The sequence below is a fragment of the Thermobia domestica genome, chromosome 18 (genome assembly GCF_964235325.1).
Source record: "Thermobia domestica chromosome 18, izTheDome1.hap1.1, whole genome shotgun sequence".
NCBI classification, from domain to species: Eukaryota; Metazoa; Arthropoda; class Insecta; order Zygentoma; family Lepismatidae; genus Thermobia; species Thermobia domestica.
In genome coordinates this window covers 84321209-84346267 of record NC_137471.1, presented here as the reverse complement: position 1 = coordinate 84346267, position 25059 = coordinate 84321209, and the positions used below count along the sequence as shown (strand labels likewise).

At 33.9% G+C, this 25059-nt stretch overlaps 1 long non-coding RNA gene across 2 annotated transcripts in view; it reads right to left on the bottom strand.

The window, feature by feature from the left end:
• LOC145676104 (uncharacterized) overlaps positions 1–24001 on the bottom strand; it is an 83474-nt gene extending 59473 nt beyond the window's left edge. Inside the window, exon 1 of one of the 2 annotated variants that reach the window (XR_014129287.1) lies at positions 23491–24001. This is a non-coding gene — a long non-coding RNA (uncharacterized LOC145676104). The remainder of the gene's footprint in view (positions 1–23490) is intronic. The other variant, XR_014129288.1, reaches the window with a different exon arrangement.
• Between the last annotated feature and the right edge of the window lie 1058 nt (positions 24002–25059).

Below are 25059 nucleotides of genomic sequence, written 5' to 3'. Positions count from 1 at the left end.
AATAGAGCAGATGGTATTTTTTAAATGCTCCGTATATCTTTATGTTTGATTATTCTCTTTAGTGCCCAAACATTCTTTTGTAAAAAGAAAAGAAGCCGAAAATAGTGTTTTGAGAACGCTTCCGTTCTCTCATGTGGGTTCCTGATCTACCTAACGATTGTATCATTTAGTAAGATGATGGACGTACCTCTGGTTAAAGCGACAGCTTCCAAGGTAAAATTAGGTCCCACTTAAATAAAAAAAAAAAAAAATAAAATAAAACTTTCTTGTCCAGTTTGAGGCCCACATGGTTCTCTCAAGCCAACAGAAACACCTGTTAACTTTATTTTAGAAAAATAAAATAATCAACTGCTTGTTAAAATTTCATTTTCCCTTCGATTAATATCGATACCTGCAAGGAAAAAAAAAAAAAAAGATAAATATGATCGACGTTGAAGGTAGAGAGACCTTTCCAGTCGGAAGAACTTTTTCCGAAAAGAAGGAAGAAGACGACGATAACAACGAAAAAGAATATTAATTCCTTCAATTTCCGCCAGGTGTCAAAAACGTCTCGTATTATATCAGCAGTGGCGTTTTCTCGACAACTAATAAAACAAAATAAATACACGCATATAATATAAAATTTTTTAGAAAAAAAAGAAAAGCCACTCTACAACTTTTAAGGTCATTAGTTAGAGTGGACACATTTATTTATTATTCAAACGGCTCAGAAGCAAAAGAAGTGTACCTACCTCCTACAGAGAGTGTTGTTAAGAAATTGTGTTGATAAGGGAGACAGCTGTTAATAATAGTGCATACCATTAAAACTATATAATGTTAAATTTACAAGCACTAACAAAAAAAAAAATGCTACCATGATATACACGTATATATTTTTTTCATAGGTACGTTTTTGGTATACACGAGCAGGTAATGGTAATAAAACTCACATTACACGATAGATTACCAGAACTGGTTGTTAACGAAAAAAATAATTAAAAAATAGGATACGCTTTAAATGGTATTACGTGTTAAAACGTGAACTGTTTTAATGTTTTTGTAATAACGCTTTTCGCAACCCACGACTTTTATTATTATTATTATTATTTTCTCCTTCCAAAAGACGCTTTTTGTTTGTTGAAACTGGACACGTCGTTCAGAGCTAGGTTTAATTATAGGATTTGAAGTTTTTGCCATCAGCTAGAATTTGTTGATAAATTTAATCTAACTATGTGAGTGTTCGTTATTTAAAAAATCGAGCCCTTGTACTGAAAACTAATACTATGTTATTCCATGTTTATATATGTAGTAATTTGTTAACACCTTTGCTTCTTGTCTATACGTGTAAATTTAGTTATTAGTAGGCACTATTGTTTTTCTACCCCCGCGAACGAAACAAAGCAAGTGGATTTTCTTAGATTTTGTTCCTAAAGCTGTTCGCTTCACGTAAAAATTAACTGAATAACTCTGTGTCGTCACTTACGTGGGGCAGAGGAGAAATTAACCCATTGAATTTGAGTATTACAATTTAGGATATCATCCTAGTGTTTATTAATGGGGCCACGGTGGCTCAGTGGCAGAGCTTTCACTTCTGATGATGGGATCCGTGGTTCGATCCCAGCTCGTGCCAAGGGAACATCAGTTACACTTCTAATGTCTACTCTTTATAATGGGAATACACAATACTATTTCTAAATATACAACATTACAAAAGAAAGAAAAGGTTAGCCTTTAAAAATATTCAATCCAGACCATCAGTGGATACAGGTAACATCTTTTCTTATATTCTCTATCAACTTAAAAAGAAAAAAATAGGAAAGGTACAATAACTACACATTCAATTATGAATGGTTCACTATATATTTTAAACAATTGTTGAACAATAATAATGGTCAGATTTGCAATAGTATATCTATATGATACTCTTATTATTGTATCAAAATTTTTCCGGAATTATTTAAAGTTAACAACTGATTAAGAACAAGTTGGGTTCACTTTAAGGTTTAATTTAATCTGAAAATATAAAAGTTCTCAAAATATACGATATCAGAGGAAACAGTTCACAAGATATGTGAACTCACTGATTTCAGTTTCAATGCTTGTCATGCATGTAACAGTATTTAACATATTTCTTTTTTAATTACTTTTTCTATCTTTTTTTTCAGTTTCATTGATTAAAAACACTTAAAAAAGAAACAAAAGTATTTCTTTCACTCTAATGTTTGCAGTTCCGAAATATTTCCCCACTGTTTTCGTTTTGCATATAGGTTCTTTAGTCTTTAGGCTACTTGTTGTTTAGAAAATAAAATGGCGATTACCATATCAATGAGAAGGATGTGACGTCAGACTATTTCAGTCTATAAGTCGTGTTTTATGTTTTCTGCTTAAATTGTCTGCGATAACGAACTGAGGCAAGTTTCACAGGAAGAAATTAGAAGTATGACACTTCTATTGTATAAATATTTGTGATACATACTCGTTTAAAACTGTTACTTTTACTCAGCAAAGAATTATACGTACTGTACATGCTTTGTTCGTTTACAAATATCATTATGTGGGTGTCACTGGTAAGAATATGCGTCTCGCAATTAGGAAAGACAAACTCACAGTAAAATGTTTTATGAATGGACGTTTACCTTATATGCCAATTAAAATATAGGCAACCTGTAAAACATATACATAATAAGATGTATAATTTTCAGACTGACCAGGTGGTTAGGTAATCAAAATGATGCTAGTGATAAGTTGGTTTGCATAACTTACACTTGCCTGGAACCAATGCAATGTCAGTTTGGAAACCAATCAAGAGAGCTAATCCGGAACTGGACAGAAGACTCACAAGTACTGAATGTTATATATATATATATATATATATATATATATATATATATATATATATATATATATATATATATATATATATATATATATATATATATATATAAACACTTTCTTAACTGCAGAGTCCACTACAAGAAAACAACTGTGGTACTTGAATAGGAAAATGAAAAGGTCCCCCTCCACTAGAAAAAGAAAGAAAGGAAGAATAAGAAAAGAAAACCAAGAAAACAGAAGGTATAAATTTTCGTTATCCCCTCTACCTCAAAAAACCGTCTTTGTTTTAATATAAATGAAAAAGCATTCCATCCCCAAAAGATGTGTTTACAGCTCTGATATTAATATTTCCAATGTAATATGTTGTACATTTTTCATTATTTTACTCCCTGAACTCCATATTAAAAACTGATCCCTTATTGCTCCAATTCCCTCCAAAATATTGCTATCTCTTAAGAAAACGTAAAAGATAAACGTAAGTAAAACACTTTGATACGAATTAGAAAACTTATTCTTCTTACCCTGTTGCAGTGAAGGCAACTATTCCAACTATTCCAACTATTTCCAACTATTCCCTGCTTTCCAACTATTGCTTTTTTTTTTTTAGCTGAACGTCTTCAAATATTTTCTGAAACTAATGGAGAGGAGGACGACGACAACGATGATGATGATGATGATGAAAGAAATGATGGAACAAAGAAAGTGGGAGAAGACGGGATAATTCCAAGAAAATCCGTACATACTTTTGCCTTCCACAAATCCAACTTCTTAGTGCGAGCTGGGGTCAATCCAGGATCCCAGGCCCCCGCACCAGAAGTGAGCTCTTTACCATGATACTAGGATGATGTTCAAACTCAGAGGACCATAAGAATAGAGCTCAAGGATGAATTGTGGTCCATGGACCACAGTTTGAGAAACACTGGTGTAAAACAATATAGTCAAGTTACGAGTACCTCCAATTACGTTCTCATGAAATTCAACAGGTCGTTTTCTTGTTACTTCGTTTCCTACCCTCCCCCCTTCTGCTCTGTGTGACCAACCAAAAATTACAGTTCAGCTCGTTCATATATTACAAATGTGTATGTTGGAGAGAGAGAGAGAGAGAGAAAATGAGAATGAGATAGCACTATTCCCTGTGTAAGCAAACGAGTTACCCAAAACCCGCAAAAGTGTCAGCGTGGTTTCCTGTTGGCAGTAAATCCCTGCTCGACCTTCATAGCTTTTCCTTTCTCTCTCTCTCTTTCCTTTGCTAATATCCGAAAAGTGAACGTTAGCTCTCTTGTTTACTTCTTCTAATGTTCTTGTTGTTCTTCTTGTCTTTGCTTCACTCTTCTGAATCTTCTAACAGACCTTCTGGACTCAATAACTCCACAATGCCGAAAAACAATTTACAGCAAGGACAGTTGGTACGTCATATTCTGATTGTTTTTTCTCTAGTCTAATATGTAAAATTAAGGGGGAGGGGAGATTTATATAAAAATGAAAGTGGCTATATTTGTGACTTAATAGTCTTGAACCACCTGACTGATCTCGAACAAATTTTCAACATGGATGAGGTTCGGGCCTGAAATGGTTTATATCATTTCACTTTGACGGTGCAACTTCGCGGAGAGTGTAATATTTAAAAAAGATCGAAAATGATCGATATTAGAGTCCATAGTCGAATTCATAGTTTCCGGAATCGCTGAGATGAACAGTGATACTTCCGATGCTGTTTAAATCCAAATTTAGTCCCGCAACTTGGGGGACGAGGAGGAGAAAAAAAATATATAAAATGTTCAAAAATTACCTATCTTAGTGCCGAATACATAATTTTCCGGGTCGCTGAAACGAACAGTGACACTTCCGATGGCGTTTAAATCCAAATTCATCCCCCAAATTGCCCTTTAGGTACAAAATAAAACGTTTTCTCCCTGTGCGAAGAACGGGCAATCTGCTAATAAAAGATAAATGGTATTTTTTTTCATTTTACTATATACTAAGTTTTTGCATTTTTTTTTAAATTTTCCGACACACACACACACACAGAGAGAGAGAGAGAGGAATTAGTCCCAGAAGCGACAGTCCTATCAGCGACAGGAACTGTTATCTGTCCTATGAGCGACCGATTCATTTACATTGAGATGATGGAAATGATATGATTCCATCTCGTAAAATATGTTTGCCTCTGGCGTTATTAGCGCCCGAACCACCTTGGTATGATATGCAAGTGATACTGTTTGTACGTGCCAGTGATACTGTTCGTCAAGTATGTTTTACTCTACTGTGAGTGCAAATAAAACTTATTTTAATTTTGAGTTATATTTGACATAAATAATATCAAATAACTTAACGAGACAACAGGGATATTTCCTGAAAAGTATATTTCAAAAGGTTAAACAATCCAAAAGGTAAACAAACTCTTTAAACTACCGTCCCTCCTATTGTAAGCTACTAAAACGTAAACTAATTGCTTAATTTGCCTTCCTCCCTTGTTTTGACTTATACATAAAAGCTTGTCGTGAAGCAATCTGAAATAATCCCTTATAACTACACGAACTGTAAAGTCCTGTGAGAGATTTGTAACTTGTGTAATAATTTCTTTGAATACACCGTGTTTTTGGATTTCTTTGATATATTCAAATGGTGAACACCTTTTTTCCATGGGCACCGATGGGAAGGTAGGGGTCGCTCCCCTGGCTCACAAAAATGTATACGTAATATAGCAAACCACGTATATTAAATACCAGATATACCAGACGTGATACAGCAAAAATGGAGATGCCCCTCCCTAGAAAATTTTCTTCGGGCGCCCATACTTCTTTCTGATTTCTTTCTTATGCCATAAACATATTCAATCTAAACTTATGCTCCGTATCATTTTAACATGAAATTTTTAATTATATTAGAATCATAGACAAAGGCGGAGCTACTCTAAATATTTAGTTAGTTTTCCCCTTGATAGAGTCAATGTATTCATAGAAATTAATTCAAAAATATAATATTAGGAAAAACGCATTGTGATTGTTAATATAATGAGAGCATTCTTAGGTATTAAATTCAGGTAGAGCGAAATTTTTCACAGTTCATTTTGTTAGGTTCTAAATCACATTAGCATAAAACAAGTTAAAGAAGAGAGAACCTTATCTTCTTCCATTATCTTAGTATGAACGAATCGGTGACTCATAGCGCAGTTAATAGATCGAATCTGTCGCTTATAGGACAGTTAACAGTTCCTGTCGCTAATAGGACTGTCGCAAGTGGGAAGACACCGAGAGAGAGAGAGAGAGAGAGAGAGAAGAAAACAAGGGAAATGCAGACAATAGCTTTTGTGTATGTTTATGAAAATAAGTTGTGTTGTGTGAGTGCCACTGATAGCAGAAATCAAATAATACATACTGCTTATTTAATAGTGTACATTAAAAAAAATATATATATATATATGTATATAATACACAAATTTCAAAGGTTAAAGACTAACAACGAACGACCTCCTTTTTAAAGACATAGAAATTTGTTTTCCTCAAAACTACAATCATATCATTTTGTTCAGCTGTTAAGATCTATTGATCAAAATAGGTATTATATTTAAACAGCAATATAATCAAATAAAAATTAAAGAGTTAATCTAAATTTTGGGATTATATCTCTATTACATTGGACTAAGGATGAAGTTTATTAAGTGCTATTATATGGAGCATTGGATTGTATGGTCCAGAGACCTGGATATTAAGGAATTTAGAGAAGAAGTACTTAGAGAACTTCGAAATATGGTGTTGGAGGAAGGTGGAGAAGATAAAATAGACTGAGAAAGTAACAAACGAAGATATTTAAAAACCGGTAGGAGAGAATAGGACGTTTTAGCCAGCATCCTTCGTTGGAAGGCCAATTGCATTGGACATATCTTGCGAAGAAACTATTTTCTTTATAATCCATAAAAGGAAAGATGGAAGGCAAGCTAGCAGTAGGAAGAATAATAATACAACTGATGATGACTTGAAAAATGGAAGAAAATATTGGGAGTTAAAAGAGGAAACTGAAGATCGAACAACAAGGAAAAAACATTTCCAGACCCAAACCTTAAAAAAAAAAAAAAAAAAAAAAAAAAAAAAAAAAATTAAAAAAAAGTACCAGGACCTGCCAAAAGGTACAATACTTACTAATAATAATAGTAATCTCTATGACGGGTAACGTTCATAGGACCTAAGGGTGCAAGTCCTCAAGTAGAGGCACGAGCCCTAAATTTTAGACTTTTTGCTCTTTAGATCTTGTGTCCTTTAGGGCTTGTGCCTGTTCCATCCACTTGTTTTAGATCTGAAATTTGTAACCATCACACAGAATTGCGACAGTGCAGTAGTTGGTACAATGTTATTAAGAACGTAGTTAACTAAAACTTTTATTATTATTATTATTATTATTATTATTATTATTATTATTATTATTATTATTATTATTATTATTATTATTATTATTATTATTATTGTGCAGTCAAATATGAATTACACAAAATAATATTTTTTGCCTGTGTCGCAACCCCGTGCACAACCCTCTGGCGTAGTTTTTTAAAAAATCGAAAAGACATATGTTTTAGTAAAACTAAAAATTTATACTGTACAGTAACCAGGCACGCCACCTATAAAAATAAAACTAATGCTGAAGCTAACACTAATCGAGCTGTTTTATTATTACATTTGCGATACCACAGCAGGTTCGCACAGACAAGGGGGGATCCCCTCCTGAAACTTGCTAACATAACATATATTTGTATACTTTCTCAATAAAACAGGGGAAACTTGTTAAACAGGGAAATAAACCATAAAAGTTTGATCTTACACTTCATTTGTACTTTAGCTCTTATAGAAACAATCTAGTCCTATTTTTTTTTCTGAAAATATAGGTGGAAATATTTTTAAATTACTTAACGTCTTTTCGGGTGCACAATAATTCCCGTTCAATACTAGCTAGGTATATAGACATAGTGGCTTGTAGTATTGAACTTATACAAACAAAAGTTTCTGGATACGAGCCTGGACCATAGTATGCAATGTGGTCGTACGGCACAGTTCCTAAATCTAAACAAACCTTAAACGGCATAAGCCCTAAAATCTCTCGTGGTGCTACTATTGTGTCCATGGCAAGAATACTATAGAAGCAGAAGGAATAGGTAACGAATACCACAATTTTTTTTATTATCGAATATTTAAATTTGTAGTTTGTAGCAGGAATCCTCACAGAGGTGAATGGATTATAACCCACAATGAGTCATTGGCAGTTTAAGGAAATTTCAAAAGTAGTGTAGATAATTGAAGTTCATGAGAAACTTAAAAATATAGGCCTATTTAAAATAAATATAATTACTGCACGAACAATACTTTTAATCAGCCGTGTCAAGGATTGAAAATGAGTGCAAGGGGGATCCAGGGGGAGGGCGATTGGGGCGATCGCTTCCTCCTACCCCAGAAGAGGAAACTTTCTTATTTTATATATAAATAAAACCCATCCCAGAGTTTGGAGCTCTTAAAAGTAGCTCTAAGTAGCAGTATTACAACCCACCGCCCCTCCCCCCTAGAAGTCCGCCCTGTATTCGTCCCTGGATGAGTCAGTATATTATAGTACGAACCATTGAATCAGTTTAGAATCACTAGCTGAGTCAGGGTTCTTTGAGTTTCTGTGTTCTGTGTTCTACGTCTTTATGCAATGTCGTGTTTCTGAAAAACTGAAATTACTTTTAACATAGGCTCCAAAATACGACCAGAACTGAAATCCGCAGTAAAAGCTGTTGTTTTGGAGGAACATGTAAGGTAAATTTAGGAGTGTGTACCAAAGCGGATGAGTATCCGAGGTTTGTAGCGTATTTCTGATGGCACATAAACCATTGACAAATAAATCAAACTTATGGAAATATATTCCCTCTTGGTGAAATTTTGACTATCTCTTTATAAAGACAGTTTTTATTTTATTGACGGAATTTACTCGTATAGGCTATATTTAAAAAAACCTGCATGTAAAAAAACTGTCTTAATCAATTCTCACAATAAAAGTTGATGCTCGTACACTCATTGAACACACCAGAAGCTCAGGTATGTTCTGAACACTCTTACGCAGAACAAATGTTGCTCTAACTTGACCAACGAAAAGCAGTGCTACCACTTTGCTTCATGCAGTAAGAATTCATACACTTGGAGCCAGTGTCGTCGTGAGCAGGGTGCAAAATTTCCGGTCACCAGGTCGCCATTGGCGACTAGGAATTTAAAGTTGGCGACCAGTGTTCAGTAGGAATTGTTGCTGCCTAAACTCACAGGGCTGCGCAGTTTCTGTTTCACACGGAAATGATTGTCACTGAATCTTGAGTGAGATTTACAGTCAAAACTTCATTACGAGATTCCCAGATTTGCTTCCAATTGTCACATTTTGTGCAGTTTTTACCTGTTGAGTAGTGCTTCATGTGAGAGAGGCTTCAGCAGTCTAAACAGAGTTAAAAGGGGGTTGCCATGTTAGAAAAACTTGTAGCTGTCATAAAAAAAATATATTGAAACCCTACCATATTTCACCATGTACACATAGTCTTGAAAGGGTCATAAAACATTTTTTCCATCTTGCAAGGAGTCGAACAGTGTGCAAGTTTCTGGGACGACCTGCTATCGCCCTCCCGCTGACATAAAGGAAAAACCAGTTTCGCCACTTCCGAAACAACGGATTCTTTCCGACTGGGAGGGGGAGTGCGCCAAAATACATGTTTTTAATGAGGAGGTTCACTGTTTGTCCACTAGAGTGCAGTACTGCATAGGTGGAAATACCTTTCTTGCTTTCAAGAAGTTGTAATATGTAGATACACAGTAAATAGAAAGTAGGGAGGGGCAAAACCGGTTTTTATAAAAACCGAAAATTGGTTCGTATAAAAACCGAAACCTGAAAACCGACATTTCGGTTTTCTCCAAAACCGGTTCGGTTTTCTCCAAAACCGGTTCGGTTTTCACCGAAACTAATTTCGGTGAAAACTCTTCGAAAACACATAAGACTATTTCTGTGGAAATGGATTCGGTTTCCGAAGAACAACGAAACACCATTCTGGTCAGAAATAAAACAAATTTAAAAAAAAAAACGGAATCGGTTTTGAAGAAAACCGAAACCGGATCAGGTGAAAAACCGAACCGGTTTTGGAGAAAACCGATAACCGGTTTCGGAGAAAACCGAACCGGTTTTGAAAAAAACCGAAACCGGTTTTTTGAAAATTTCTTCTAAAAATCAAAGAAATTATTATTTTGTAAATGTCAAAGTCTGCATATTTGATGCCATTGTTTGAGAAAAATCGAAAATAAATATTCGAAGGGATATTTTGTTGAAATATATATTATTTAATCCTATTACAGGATAAGTATATACAATTAAATATCATTTAAAGAGACTATTAGTGCATCTGTAGAACGTCTTCTATGGCGCTGGCCAATGAAGATAACGTATGTAAGTTCCTTAAATTGTAGACCAACTGATTTTCTTCCGAAACATCCTGAACTACTATACCTATGTAGGCAAACAATTAATTAAAATAGTTCTTTTAAAAAAATATAATTTAGGAAATTGTAGAGGCCACAGTGTTCGCCAACTCATGAAATTAATTATCTTTAAACTACATCTGTGGCATTTTATTTCAAGTTCTTGAGGTAATAGTGAATGTCAAAATTGAGATAACATACATAGACATTACTTAATTAATTAATTACATCCTTCATTCGATTTAGTTTCAGAAATGTTTTCACAAATAGGAAAGCTTGGTGGAGATGAGAAAAAAAGACACCTAACAGATCTTGAACTAAGCAAGATGCTTCGGGAAAAGTATATAAAATGGACTGTTTGCAAAACCGAGGGCTAAGGTAATTTACTAAATTTCGCTTTTTTTTTTTTTTTTTTTGGTCAACTTCTGATGCAACAAGGCACAACTATGTTTATAGTTTGTTTTTTGAACCGAAGTACAGTTCGTATATAAAGGATACCGCCTTTTACATATGGTGGCTCGTGTTATAAATAATTTTAAGTCATCCTCCACTGGAATTTGTGGAAAAAGACCTCCGATAACTAAATGACCAACCAAAACTCTCATTTCAAACAGTTGACAGTCGCTTGTCAACACAACGTGGAGTCTTAGTCCGCCCACTGTGGACCGTCTTAGTTGCCACAGTTTCAAACGTTATCCTTTCAGTTTATAATTAATAGAAGATTGCTGTTTAACACAGTGTGCTGTTAAAGATATTGCAACCCCGCAAATACTGTCAAAACAAGGATGTTATAAAATAGAGGATCTGCCAATACGTATCTTCATCATATGAACTCAATGAAGCCGAAAAACAATCGAGCATCGCCTGAGCCGGCACGTCTGATTGGCTACTCTCGTTTCCGCCATGATTGTTGGCTCGAAACATTGCGATTTTAGTGGCGCGGAGTGGGCATAGTAGGTGCGGCGAAGCTGTGACGTATGGCTTCACTATTTTGTAGTATGGTCAGATCCTCTATTTTATAACATCCTTGGTCAAAACAGAGTTGGAGGAAGGAAGGGAGACTGTTGTAAAATTCAGCATGGGAACTTCAAAGACATTTGCCGAACTGTACTCCTATTCAGTGAACACACTATACTCGTCCTTCTAGACAAAATCAAATCGAAGGAAATGCAGAGGAAGGAAACAAAAGAACGATAGATTTCCTTGTGGAGAAATGTTATAATAAAAATGTGAAAAATTGTATTGAATGGATTAAGTGTAAAATTTTTACGTTTGGTATCACTGTACCAAAATGTGTACAATGACGTGACCTTCATGTGTGATAGTTGTGCAAGTGATTCTGACAGTGAATCAAGCAAGAAACAATTAAAAGTTGAACATATTATAGACAAATGACAGATGTCACAGAGTAACCAGACTATTCCATGCAAAACAATTTATATTTTTATTTTTAGTACAATTATCGTAACTTGTCATTTGTTTGTATTAGTGTTTGACGATTTGTTACATTTTTTAAATTTATTTTTCATTAGACTAGAAAGGAGAGGTATTTCCTAGCTTTTGATTCTACAATGTTGAACTTTTGAGTTTGTTAATCACTTAGCCAGGCTAACTATTAAGATAGCGACATGATTCAGTTTGCATTTTAAGGCTCCTTTTTACCACGTTTATGAGATGTGGATAGGAGTCTATTCAGTTTAACGTAACATCCAATATGATTTAATTTTTTTAAATATATTTTAATGCAGAAAGATAAGGAAGTGCCTTGTAGTTACATGATAAGCTTTCATCCTTTTGTGCGTATGATCCTAGGCTCCATTTCTCGAAGTGAAATTGAATTAGGAAGTAGACACAGCATCATGAAGTAATTAGGGAGATATCTGAAATACGAACACAGCCTAGAAAGCTACAGTCAACAGAGATAGTTCCTTGTATGTTGATCACTAGAGAGCGGATTTTAAGGTGCAGCACCTTTTCTAAAAATGTAGTTGTTATAACAACCAAAGTTCAAAATATGTATTTCCGGGCATAAAATGAACTGAAATGAACGCACTTTGTTGCATCTTTTTAGTGAATGTTGCACCTTTTTTTGCTAGATTCATAAAATTTCCTTTTTTAAAAAACTTCTTTTAGCTTTCAGCACCTTTATTGTCCCTTTTTCTCTCTTTTTTTAAAAATTTGGACAGAACAATATGTTTTATTTTCAATCTAGTTTGCACATAGCATTCCATAAATTTAGAAGCAATCTTGACGGATTTGCTAGAGATAAATTTGAACTTAATTTGCAAAACAATTCTGACATAGAAACCTTTGCGATGTCAACTGAACTTCCTGTCTATGTGCTTACAAGATATATGCCACTGGTTTCCGTTTATGTCGAGCGAAGTTTCTGCACATACAAGGATCTTCTGAGACGCAAGCGACAGAAACTAACATTCGAAAACATAGAAATGTTGTGTATAATCAAGTAAACCTGTCTCAGAACACCCACTAGTATGTAACGGTTCCTCAAGCCACAAGATTGCTGAATTAAAGTTTTCTTTTTAAAAATACCGAGTTGATTTTAATCATAATTTTATTACAAGAATGTTGAATATTATAAAAGTTTGGGATTAAATGAAACATTTTTGTAATTTATATCCAAGATTTTAACAATATTTGCTGGCGTAATGAATAAAGAATTTTCATGTAACTGTATACTATAGCACTTAATAAAGATATCCTATTGGCACTTTTTTTTCACATTTTTAAATGATTTTTCAACCCGTTTTATTCCCTTTTTCCTACCACATTCTTGCACCTTAAAATCCGATCCCTATTGATCACATATTGCTCAACTGAACAAGTTTTTTTTTTTTTAAGTTGAGCAGCATAGGCTTTTGTGTAGGGACGGATCTAGAAGGTAAAACCGGGGGGGGGGGGAAGCCAGACTCAAGACTATGGCAGGTATATCATAAGATTACTATAAACTTCTAAAAATATAAAAAATAATATTTTAAATTATTTTGGCACTAAAAAAACTAGGGAGTGTAGGCACGCCGATCCCAGGCAACATTCGCTACTGCTTTTATGGTTGTAACACCAGAATATAACAATCAAGAAAAATTAAGGGCAAACGCTTAAATTTAAAACAATAATTGATTTTAAACCAAAAATATGTTAATACAGTTATTTTAAGTTAAATTAAATATCAATGTGGCGAATATGTTTTTTTTTTTTTAAAAAAAAAAAAAAAAAGATTATGGTCACAACAATATTGAAAAAAGGCTTTCAAGTTATATATTATTGCTTTCTCAGATCAAACTCATTTTTTGACTTTTGAGATAATTTTTCCTAACGTGGCATAATTTTCCTAACATTTTGTACCAAATAAGTAAATTGAAAAAATAATAAAGCGTTTTACAATACTAAATATTCGTGGTAGATGGTACTCAAGTTCTTGTTCAAAATTAATAGGAATAAATATTGTAGCTCGTAGTTTATTTTACATGATTTGAACAGGAAAATGTTAACTTTTTTTTTTTTTTTTTTTTTTGACGCAGATGAATTGACATTCGAATTAGTAAAAAATTGTTAGGTAGGTTCTCGTACAATTAAAATTAATTTGTGTATAATTCTATGAACATTTGTCAATATTTGTGTAATGTGAAGGACAAGCAGATGAAAGTATTAGAATGCTAGTAGAGTCAATCGAGAGTTTCTGTACAGGTGTTTTCCGGTTCGGTATTATAACATACCTTACAAAGTACAGAAGGAAGAGGACAATTTCTATGAGTTTTCTATAAGGAACTCCATTATAAGCATATACATAACAAAATAAAATATTTGGAACCTTTAATTTAGAAGAAAATCAAATACACACGAAATACTGACCATATTATTAAAAATCAAAAAAGTTTCCGTACACATAAAGAAATGCACATATGTAAATAAGGGCACCACTTCGCGTTTCGACCGCAGTTAGTGATCAATGTGGCCACCTTTGGCCTTAAGTACTTCTAGCATTCGTTTCTGCATTGTGACCAATTTTGATGTACCTAAGTAGCAGGCCCGTAGCCAGCCCAAAAACTTAGAGGGGGGGGCCCGATCCAACCATATGATAGTTCATCACCATATTATAGTTCTTTTGCAAGCCTACTGTAAAACTTTTAGGGAGCCAGCAAAAATTTAGGGGGGCCGGGCCCTCTAGACCCCCTGGATACGGACCTGCTAGGTAGTTACAGGGGAGGTGTTCCTTCATTCTTCACGTAATGCATTTTTCAAGTGGTCCTTGTTTCTTGTGCTTCCTAATGCACATCCCTAATTTATCCCACGGATGCTCAATAGGATTACAGTCAGGAGATTATGGAGGAATATGAAGTTGTTTCGGCTCATTATACGACACCACTCTTTCACTTTCCGTGCAGTATGTTTAGGGTCGTTATCTTGCTGGAATATAAAAGAGGATCCCATATTCAGTTTCTAATGTTTAGGTAAACATGTTGATCCATTGTACCTTCGACAAAATCTAAATTTCCTACTCCAACTGCACTCATGCACCCCATGCACCCTATGCACCACCACCTCCATGCTTCATAATAGGACACAGGCACTTCGGTTCCATGTGCGTATTTGATTTCTTCCACACAATAACTCTTACGTCGGATCTATGAATGTTGAATTTGTTCTCATTACTAAATAAAACAGTTCCAGAAACTAATTGCCTTTTCCATATGAGCTTTTGGGAATCGACACATTTCTTGGCGTTTGTTTTACTAACATATGGTTTCTTTCTGGCTACGCGACAGTTGTAGCCCGCTTTCCTGATGACAGTGCGAAATGTTTCAGGAACCATTTGTACACCATAGTCAGTTTCAAGCATATTAACTAGTTTTAAAGCACTTGTTTTGGGTTCATTTCGGATAGTTCTTAGAATAACACGTTCATGATTATCTTTTAGCTTTGTTGGACGGCTACTGCGAAGTTGATCTTTGCAACTATGTGTTGTAATATACCTATTTAGAATGTATTGTACTATAGAATGTGATTTCCTTACTGTCTCCGCTATGTTTCTAAGAGATTTACCTTCTTGTCTTAATTTTACTATTAGTTCACGTATTGGAATTAGCACTAACCATGTTGACAAGTCGTTTTTCTGCATCTGTAGGTCTTCCTTGCTCAAATTGAACTGCAGTAGTACCTGATCACTAGTAGAGCACGCTAGTGTCATCTATAATCACTGAACATGCCCTTTGGTGAGTGTTTTGCTTCTTTCGTTTGTATATTTGTGCCGTGTACGGAAACTTTTTTGACCTCAATTTTCAGCAACTTAACTTAAATCGTTAGTTATACTATCGGTATATTCAATACCATCACTATAATGTGTACACATTATAAGTAGACACAAATAAATTCAGCTAATGTAATTGCGTTTTATCATTTATTTATTTTAAGATATTATATCATTTTGAAATTAGTAATCCCTGGTGTACGGAAACTTATTTGACCCCCTGTATATGTAATCTGGTAAATAATTAATGCTACAATTCACTTGACATCAACTCTGTTATTCCTGAATATTACAAATCAGTAAGTATCGACTATCTGACAGATCTGAAAATTTGCACTATTATCTGGAATTTCTCTCGAATACAAAACAATCCTACTTTGTTTTCAACATGCTACTAACCAACCCCTGTTGCAAATTTGGTTAAGCAGCAAACCGATTTCATCTCAAAACTACAAAAAATACCTAACTTCCGACTATTGAAACTTTCTAATACCTAACACCGATGGAACAAGATTATTTGCCCACAAATGAGATGTCCATTACATAGCCTACAGGTTATATAAATTTAGATTACTCACAGCTGATCTGGTAATTGTATGAGGAATGCAATCAATATGTTACTCATAAATGCAATATAGGCTAATATTGAAATATTGTATTCTATGTTCAAATTACTGAGGGATATAGGCTACTATCCATTGACTTGCGATAAATAGATCCTACGTTTTGTAAAGAATGAATTTTCTGTCTACGGAATGGTATCACAGGTTTACTCTTTAAAATTAAGTTATTTTCTACGCTAATTACGTACGAACTAAGAATAAAGACTGCCCCTTATGAAAAAGTTAATAAAACGCTGGTGAAGAAGAGGATTGTCTGTATTCGTATCTGGAGTGTCTGTGAAACGGAGGGTTTTGTCCCGTAACAATACATGTATTTTTGCCGGGACAAAAAATAATCTGTCCGTATCTGTGAGTGTCCGTGATCGGAAGATTCTGTCCCATAATAGAAATATATGTATTTAGTATTTTTGCCGGGAGAAAAAATAATCTGTCCGTATTTGAGAGTGTCCGTGAAACGGAGAGTTCCGTTTCGTAACAATACATGTGTTTAGTATTCTTACCGGGAGAAAACATAGTCTGTCCGTAAAACGGAGGGTTCTGTCCCGTAACATATATTTAGTAATTTGCCTGAAGAAAAAAAGTCTGTCCGTATTTGAGAGTGACTGTGAAACGGAGTGTTCTGTGGCGTAACAATACTTCAATTTAGTACTTTTGCCGAGAGAAAAAATAGTCTGTACATATGTGTATTCTGAAGGTGCCCATTATTGACAGGTGCCTGTTAAAGAAATTATTAGCATGAAATGGGGGAAACTTTGTCCAAGGCTGAGACATACATCAAGCAATGCACCTCATTGAGCTGAATAAAATGACGTATGTGAAAATAAAGTTTCATGTGTAGTTCAAAAAAATACCGAAAGAAATGTTCATGGCTCTAAAAATATACCATTAGTGGCCAACAAAAAAAAGGCACAGAAACACACTATTATCATCAAGTCTTTCATTATGACACTAGCAATGTGAAAGGACTATGCTTATTGAGATATAATCACATAAAATTATATTTTAAGCTTTAATTAATGTTTTTACAGTTGTATATATTTCTTGTTAATTAATTATTAATTATTTTATGTGTAATGAACTTTCCACGTAGTTATTACCTATTATTAGGCCTATTATTTATTTTAAGTAATCTAAATCCATGTTTGAATGATGTAAAATGTGCTAAGAGTAGTGGAATTTGGAAATTGAATTTATTTAATTTAATTTATTTAATTAATTTAAATTAATAAATGTATTAATTAATTTATTTAATTTAATATTATTGCATAAATATATCAATTTTTAAAATGAAATGAGAAGCTGTCTATTACTGAATAGTGTTGTCGTGGACGAGGTGAGAAATACATTTTAAATTTGAGACGAGAGGATAAATATTACGAATTTCGTGGTCAACACTAGTTCACCCGAGTCTTAGATCTCAACCACTGTTCTAGTGTTACATAATTGATAGTATAAGAACTATAAATTGATAAACTTATTGAACGAACACAATGAAGAGCATTTATCAATGCTTGAAGGTGCATAAGTCGTAACACAATATACTCCAACTATAAATATGGTTTAAGTGTTCGGAGACCTCTCGTGACGTGGAAGGATTCTGATTATTTCTAGATGAAAAATGGAAATTAAAATCAGGGCTTACATTTTGTACATATATTTATAAAAACGAGACGAGTAATTTTCGAGACGAGACGAGACTAAGCTTTTTCTAGAATCGAGACGAGACTAAGCGTCTACAGAATTTACGAGAAATGGAAAAATCTTATTTCCCAGGTAACACTAATCATCTTGTCCACGTTTCAACTTCTGAGAGTTAAATTACACCAATCATGGAAAAGAAAACAGGGTACTTTATTTTAGATTTTAGATTTAGATTTTAGATTTTTTTTTTTTTTTTTTTTTTTTTTTTTTTTTTTTTTAGATTTTAATCTGATAATGACAAATTTAGTTGTTCAGTATAGCAAGTAAGATAAGAAGTGTGAAAGTGCGTATATACTTTTTCAGATAGTCTTCATTTCAAGTAAGATATTGGTGTTACGGATTTAGAAATTCCAGATAAATACCCTTTTATATTATACAGGGTTGTAGGTAACTCCACCGACAAACTTTGGGAGGTGATTCCTTATATGAAATGAAAGACGAAAGTTTTAATAAACATGGGATAAAAAAAAAAAAAACGTCTCCTTTCAGAGTTATGAACCGCCGAAAATTCGAAAAATTATGTTTCGAAACGCCCTGCCTTAGAAACTATAGGACCTATCCCAAGCGGTTTAAGAAATTACACAGAAACTAGTATGTGATCTATCTAAATATCCATGTTTCACCTTTCTCCGTTATCGACGAAATGAACGCGCCATTAGTACTTAAAGGAATATCCCTATACCTCAACTTCCTTTTTACAGTTCGTTTCGCCGATAACCGACCACGGTAGAACATAGCCTATATATTTAGATAGAGCCCATACTAGTTCCTTTGTAATTCCTTAAACCGCTTGGGATCGGTCCTGTAGTTTCTAAGGCAGAGCGTTTCGAAAGGTGAATTTTCGAATTTTCGGTGGTTCATAACTCTGAAAGGAGACGTTTTTTTTTTATCCCATGTCTATTAGAATTTTCGTCTTTCATTTCATATAAGGAATCACCTCCCAAAGTTTGTCGGTGGTGTTACCTACCACCCTGTATATGACCAGAGTCGGATTTACATTTGATGAGGTTCTAAGCTATTGAAGGTAATGGGGTCCTTTAATGTCCAGCTCTCTTTTGTAAAAACCAATTGTCCGCATGTGCATGTTACATATTGTTATGCAACCAGTTCATGAAGAAATACGGCATCCTTTGTGCAGAAATGAGCAAACTAGGGATATTTTGGGGAGGAGGATAGCAGGGGTCCCATTACTGTCATCATAGAAAACTACACAACACTAAATACTCTTGATAGACCTATATGTAAGTTTTATAACTTGCATTTTATCTTTATAGTTTCGAAATGTACATCCACTTTTTTTCTGAAAACGTTTTGGGTCCCCCAAGAGTGCGGAGCCCTAAGCTATAGTTTATTTAGCTTATATGTAAATTCGGCACTGTATATGACTATTGATTAATTTGCTCTTAACTCAAAAAAAAAAAAAAAAAAAAAAAACTAGTCTTTAACAGCAAAATTGTAGAAACTATGACATTGAGAAGAAATTGTACTTCGCCGTGATTCTCTTAAAAAGAAATTTTCTTTTTAAAAAATCCAAGTTAGCTTATAGCGTAATTACCTCAAATATATTTATTTTAAAAAATAGATATATGAAGGTATAATGAAATATATGGTATGTAATACAGATAATATGTAATGTGAACTTCAACATTTCGATTATTTTTTATTTTTTTAAAATACAAACTAAATATTGAAATTGCAGAATCTTTTACATGAGACTCTTACATCTACTGTGTTCATTCCAGTTTTTGGAAGAAAGTCCAGTTTTGGTCATTTTGGACATAACTAAATTTTTAAGGTCTCTATCTGAAGCTCCTTTCAGAGCTTACAAAATTCAAGCCTAGATACTGTAAAACTCTTCTAATGTGAAAACGGTATTAACTTTTTTTAAATATGCTTAAGCATACTGCACAATCGTTATGCCAGTTTTTCTCATAAATTTGGTAGTTGCATTTCTGGCCGGTCCATATGCTGGTCTACATATGTTTTCTTATCAATGGGACTCCTACCAACGTAAATGTGCATCGATCTCAACAAAGGTTAAGTCCCAAACGTTGTACATTTACATCGCTAACTTTAAAATTTTAAATATATAATGCCCATATTGTTGTTTTCTTATTTTAATCATTTATTTACAGCCTTTAAATCAGAACCCATTTCAAATGCTCCAAGGATATATACCTCAAACTATGTTTTGAAATGTGCATGAGTGAATCCCTATCGCATCATATTCTGTCTTCTTGGTTTTTAGAATTTCCCCTATTTGTACAATGCATACCCCCGATAATAAAGAAAAAAAAATTATAAGGTTGTTATTTCGCCTATCTCATAATACAAACAATTGTTTTTCATATAACTATTGGAACAATTGTCCACTATTCAATAATTATCCAAACAATTGTTCGTTATTCAAATAACTATTCCAACAATTCCCCATTATTCAATAATTATCAAAACAATTGTTCGTTATTCAAGTAACTATCCGAACAACTGTCCATTATTTAATAATTATCCAAACAATTGTTCGTTATTCAAATATCTATTCGAACAATTGTCCATTATTTGATAATTCTCCAAACAATTGTTCGTTATTCAAATAACTATCCGAACAGTTGTATATTATTTAATAATTATCAAAATAATGGTTCGTTATTCATATAACTATTTGAACAATTGTACATTATTCAATAATTATCCAAAAACTTGTTTGTTAATCATATAAGTATCCGAACAATGACTCATTGTTGGAATGATTATTCGAACAATTATTCATTATTTAATAATTAGTCAATCAGAGTACCTTTTTTTTCAGTACGTTTATATATTTTAGAAATAACCGAAGGTTTAATTTAGCTTGAACAACAATATGAGTTAGTTTTATGTAGACTAATTTTTACATACTTTTTGCTATACCCCAAAATTTAGTGTGATTAGGATAAAAAAATGCATATACCTGCAAGTTAGTTTTCCAATACTTAAAATTTAATTTAATGTAACTGCTATAATCGTACGTACATATTTGTAAGCTTATCTCTGCAATACAAATTGGTATTTTTGCCATACTCCGTAAGATTTAGGTGACTGGGATAATCATATTCATATTTCAGTAAGCTTTATTTACAATACTTTTAAAACATTTTCACTATACCTTAGGTTTTAGTACGACTAAACCAACCACATAAGTATTATCATTATATATCCCGGGTCAATTGTGGGGGTTAACGTCCCACGATTATGCGCTTTGGGATTAGGAAGACAATAAGTGAACGATGATGGAGAATAAGAGAAAGTGGGAGGAAATTGGAGTACACCGAGAAAGGCCACAGACACGATGTTGTTAACCACAAACTTACCAACCAGTGACCCCACTCACCAGAGGTAAGCGCTATACCACTGAGCCACCGTGCCCCCCCCCCAAGGCCAATATTAAGATGAAGAAATAGGAATTAAAAATAGAAACTGGATCCAATTGGCTAAGGACATAAATCAGTAGACAGTTCTTGAGGATGAGTGCGTTGCTCAATAGGCCTTGTGTCAACTCATAACAAATCTTGCGTTTTATAGCAATTATGATTTGCTTATTGCATTTCTCATGTTTCGTTGCATTACTATTCGCCAATTTTGCTAAGATCGTCCCGAAATGAGGCTTTTGACTTCCGTACTAGTCACTGCAAATGTGATTTTTTTTCTGCCCAGACCTTTAATTACTGAGTTACAGATCATCAAAGTTGAGGTTTGAACTTAATCAATTAAAAAAAAAATCTATTATTTAGAACCTAAATTAAAGGAAAATGCATGTAACAAATCTAGTTACTAAACGTTAATCTAAGGTCACATGTTAAGTAAAATTAGCTTTTACATATAATAGTGATTTGATAAAATCAGCGAAGAGCGAATTTTTTCCTCAATTGGAAAATCAACAGCATTACTATAGTTGACACTAAGAAATTAAATGAAATTTCTAGTTTCAAGTCCCATGGTTATGATCTATAGTAGTGTTCCCCATAGCGTTTACCCGTCTCGTTTCGTAAAAAAAAAAAAAAAAAAAAAAAAAAAAAAAAAAAAAAAAAAAGTAGTACCCTTGTTTCGTCTTAATTCTCGAAGAATGCTTTCTTGTATCCTCTCGAAATTTTTATAGTCTCAATTTGAAAATTTATTTACAAAATCTATGTCCTGAAAATTTCCTTTAATTTCATCCATAAGTTTTCAGAACCCTTAAGTGTCAAGAGAGGTCCTCGAAGGGTATGATATAACAACATTTAAATCATATTTATTATTGGAGTATATTGTGTAGTGGCATGCATATCTTTAATCGTTGGTAAATGTTCCTCATTATTTTTATACAATAACTATATCAATTTATCGTTTTTATACTATGAATCATAACTAACTAACTCTATATCCTATTGAACCCAGAGGCTTAATGACACATTCCCAAAGGCTCTTTGCTGACTTCTGTCCTTAGTCAACTGGAATAGTTTCTATTTTTAATTCCTATTTCCTTATCTTAATATATTCCTTGGGGGCACGGTGGGTCAGTGGTAAAACACTTAAGACTTACCTCTGATGTGTAGGGTCTCTGTTTCAATCCTCGGTCAAATAATTTTGTATTGGACAACATCGTGTCCGTGGCTTTTCTCGTGGTACTTCCGTTTCCTCCCATTATCTCATTTCACCAATATATTCTTCCATCATCATTCACTTGAATTAATTATCGTCTCCCTTAGCCTAAAGGGTCATAATCGTGGAACGTTAAAGTAAAATATTTCATTTCATTTCGGTTAATATTATCTTCCCATCTGCACCTAGGTCTTATTAATACTGTTTTTTCAGACTGGTTTTGCAGATAAAATTTTGAAATTATAAATGATGTAACACTCGAATAATGTTTCAGATCTAAGACTTGAGTAAACTAGTTTTTACCGTTTACCGCGAGTTTTTACCACGAGACCCGTTTTTTTTTTTTTTTTTTTTTTTGTCTTGTCTGGCTGGAGTCGTCTCGAATTTAAGAATAAATAATTTTAAAAACCTCGTCCAGTGGGGAACACTACTTTTTAAACTATAAGGTCTTATGATTAATGAAAATGAATGATCATTAAAAAAATCGGTAGAATGAAAATGTGAAAGAACACTGGACAATCTCGAGAGAAACACATGGACATGATGTCCTTCGCAACAATCTCACTTAGCCTCGAGTAGTATCATAGAGACCCCTCTCACCGAAAGTGTGCGCTCTAAATTAGTTAATTGTTTAAGTCAGGGTTTCTCAATTTGGAAGTCGTCACGAGCCCTAGAGAGGCCGCGAGAAGGTTTCATTGAGGTCGCTAAGATAAGGGGAAGATGAATGAACTGATCAAATTTGGTTTTAATACATTCGCTTTTAGGGAAGTCACTATATCCACTATAAATAAGAAATGGATTCTACTTTTATAGAAATAGATGGATATCGTGAGATCTCCGCATCAATAGGTATATTGAAAATCCCACACAAACTTATTACAAACCAGAAATTATAAGGAGGTCACTGGCAAGAGGATGTGATAAAATGGGGATCGTGATAGGAATTAGGTTGAGAACCACTGGTTTAAGTCATTATCACAAATTGTATACTTACAGAAGTTTCACAAACTGATTCTTCAACTCATTGGAGGTATTGTTTTCTTCGAACCATCCTCACTGTTTGCACAATTAATAGTAATAATAATACTTAACGTAACACACTAGAACATCAATCTTATATATTAGATAGCTTCAGCTTTCAAATTGCAATATATATTTTCTTTCCTTACCATAGATATTTTTTCCGCACACAAAATACTTATTATTATAGAAAAACTAATTACACAGTGATATACAGTTGCAATGAGACCTAAACACACAAAACACTGTGACACTCACGTTCTGACAACATAAAAATTTGAACTGATCGGTACGTAAACTCGTGCTGCCTGAATGATTGCAAGCAGCTTCACTAAGGTATTGCTTCAACGTCTTGTTCATGTATGTGGCCAGGTATACACATAAGATGATGGAAGTGGGAAAAAGAAGATACGTATTACAAAAAAAATATAAGTGAATAATTGGAAAAGATGGTAAGGTGAGAGAGAAGATAAAGACCCGAGAACATGTGTTAAGGACGGGTTTTAGGTATACTCTTTTTACGTATTTACTTTTTTTATTTGTAAATAATAATAATAAAATAAAAATTCTTTTCGGCTTTCTTGTTCGTGACAGTAAGTGGGGGGTATTGCGTTCATATTGTAAAGACCCGTTTTGTCCATTTTGAGAACAAGAAAAATAAAAAAAATACATAAAAAAGAAGTTTTTGCATACACAAACGGGTGGAACCAGATGTTGTTAGTTCAGTCAGACGTACGTCCATCCTTCTATATGTACTTTATATATATATATATACACCCAGCTCTTCTTTCACCCCGGTCTGTACATTCTGTGTTGACCCTAGCACCGTAATATGTGTGTGTTCGCATATATGGGAATGTCCTTTCTTTCTCTTTAGATTGTTATGTGTAAATGTGTGAGTGTCTGTGTGTGCATATGTTATTGAAATTCTGACCAGCTTTCCTGTCTCTCTCTTGTCCATATTCTTTTTTATATGTACTTCCGTATGTTTTCTTTTTAAGGGAGTAAGACTATAGGAAAGGGTCATAATTCTCCGTAACGTATAGGGAAGAGAAGGGACATCGCGGCCAGATCCGCAAAAAAGGGAGACGGTTTGTAGTATTACACATCATTAAGACAACCGACCGATGAACAGAGTTAACAACTCCTAAACCTTAAAAAATAGTACCTCTAGTATGAAAACTGCTAAATCGAGCTGTTTGTTTGTTTGTTGGAGTTTATGAGCATCCCTTTTTCAGGTCCGAGGCTATATGGGACGTGGACCTACAGCTTAACACGTAGGCTGTCATGTGTATGGAATTTCATACGCAAGACTTTTCCGTGCAGCTCCGCGTGTATGATTTTCCATGCACAAACAATGTATTGGATTTTTGTCACGTTTGTTTTGTAGGTGTGTATGCAATTACATACATATGGCCTAGAGTCAAAATTTAGTGTTCACGCCGCGTATATGCAAAACCATACACAAAGAAAAATGATATATTTATGCGCCTAAAGCAAAGGCGAAAACAAAGTATTATTGGCGAACTGTTGGCAGTAGTGC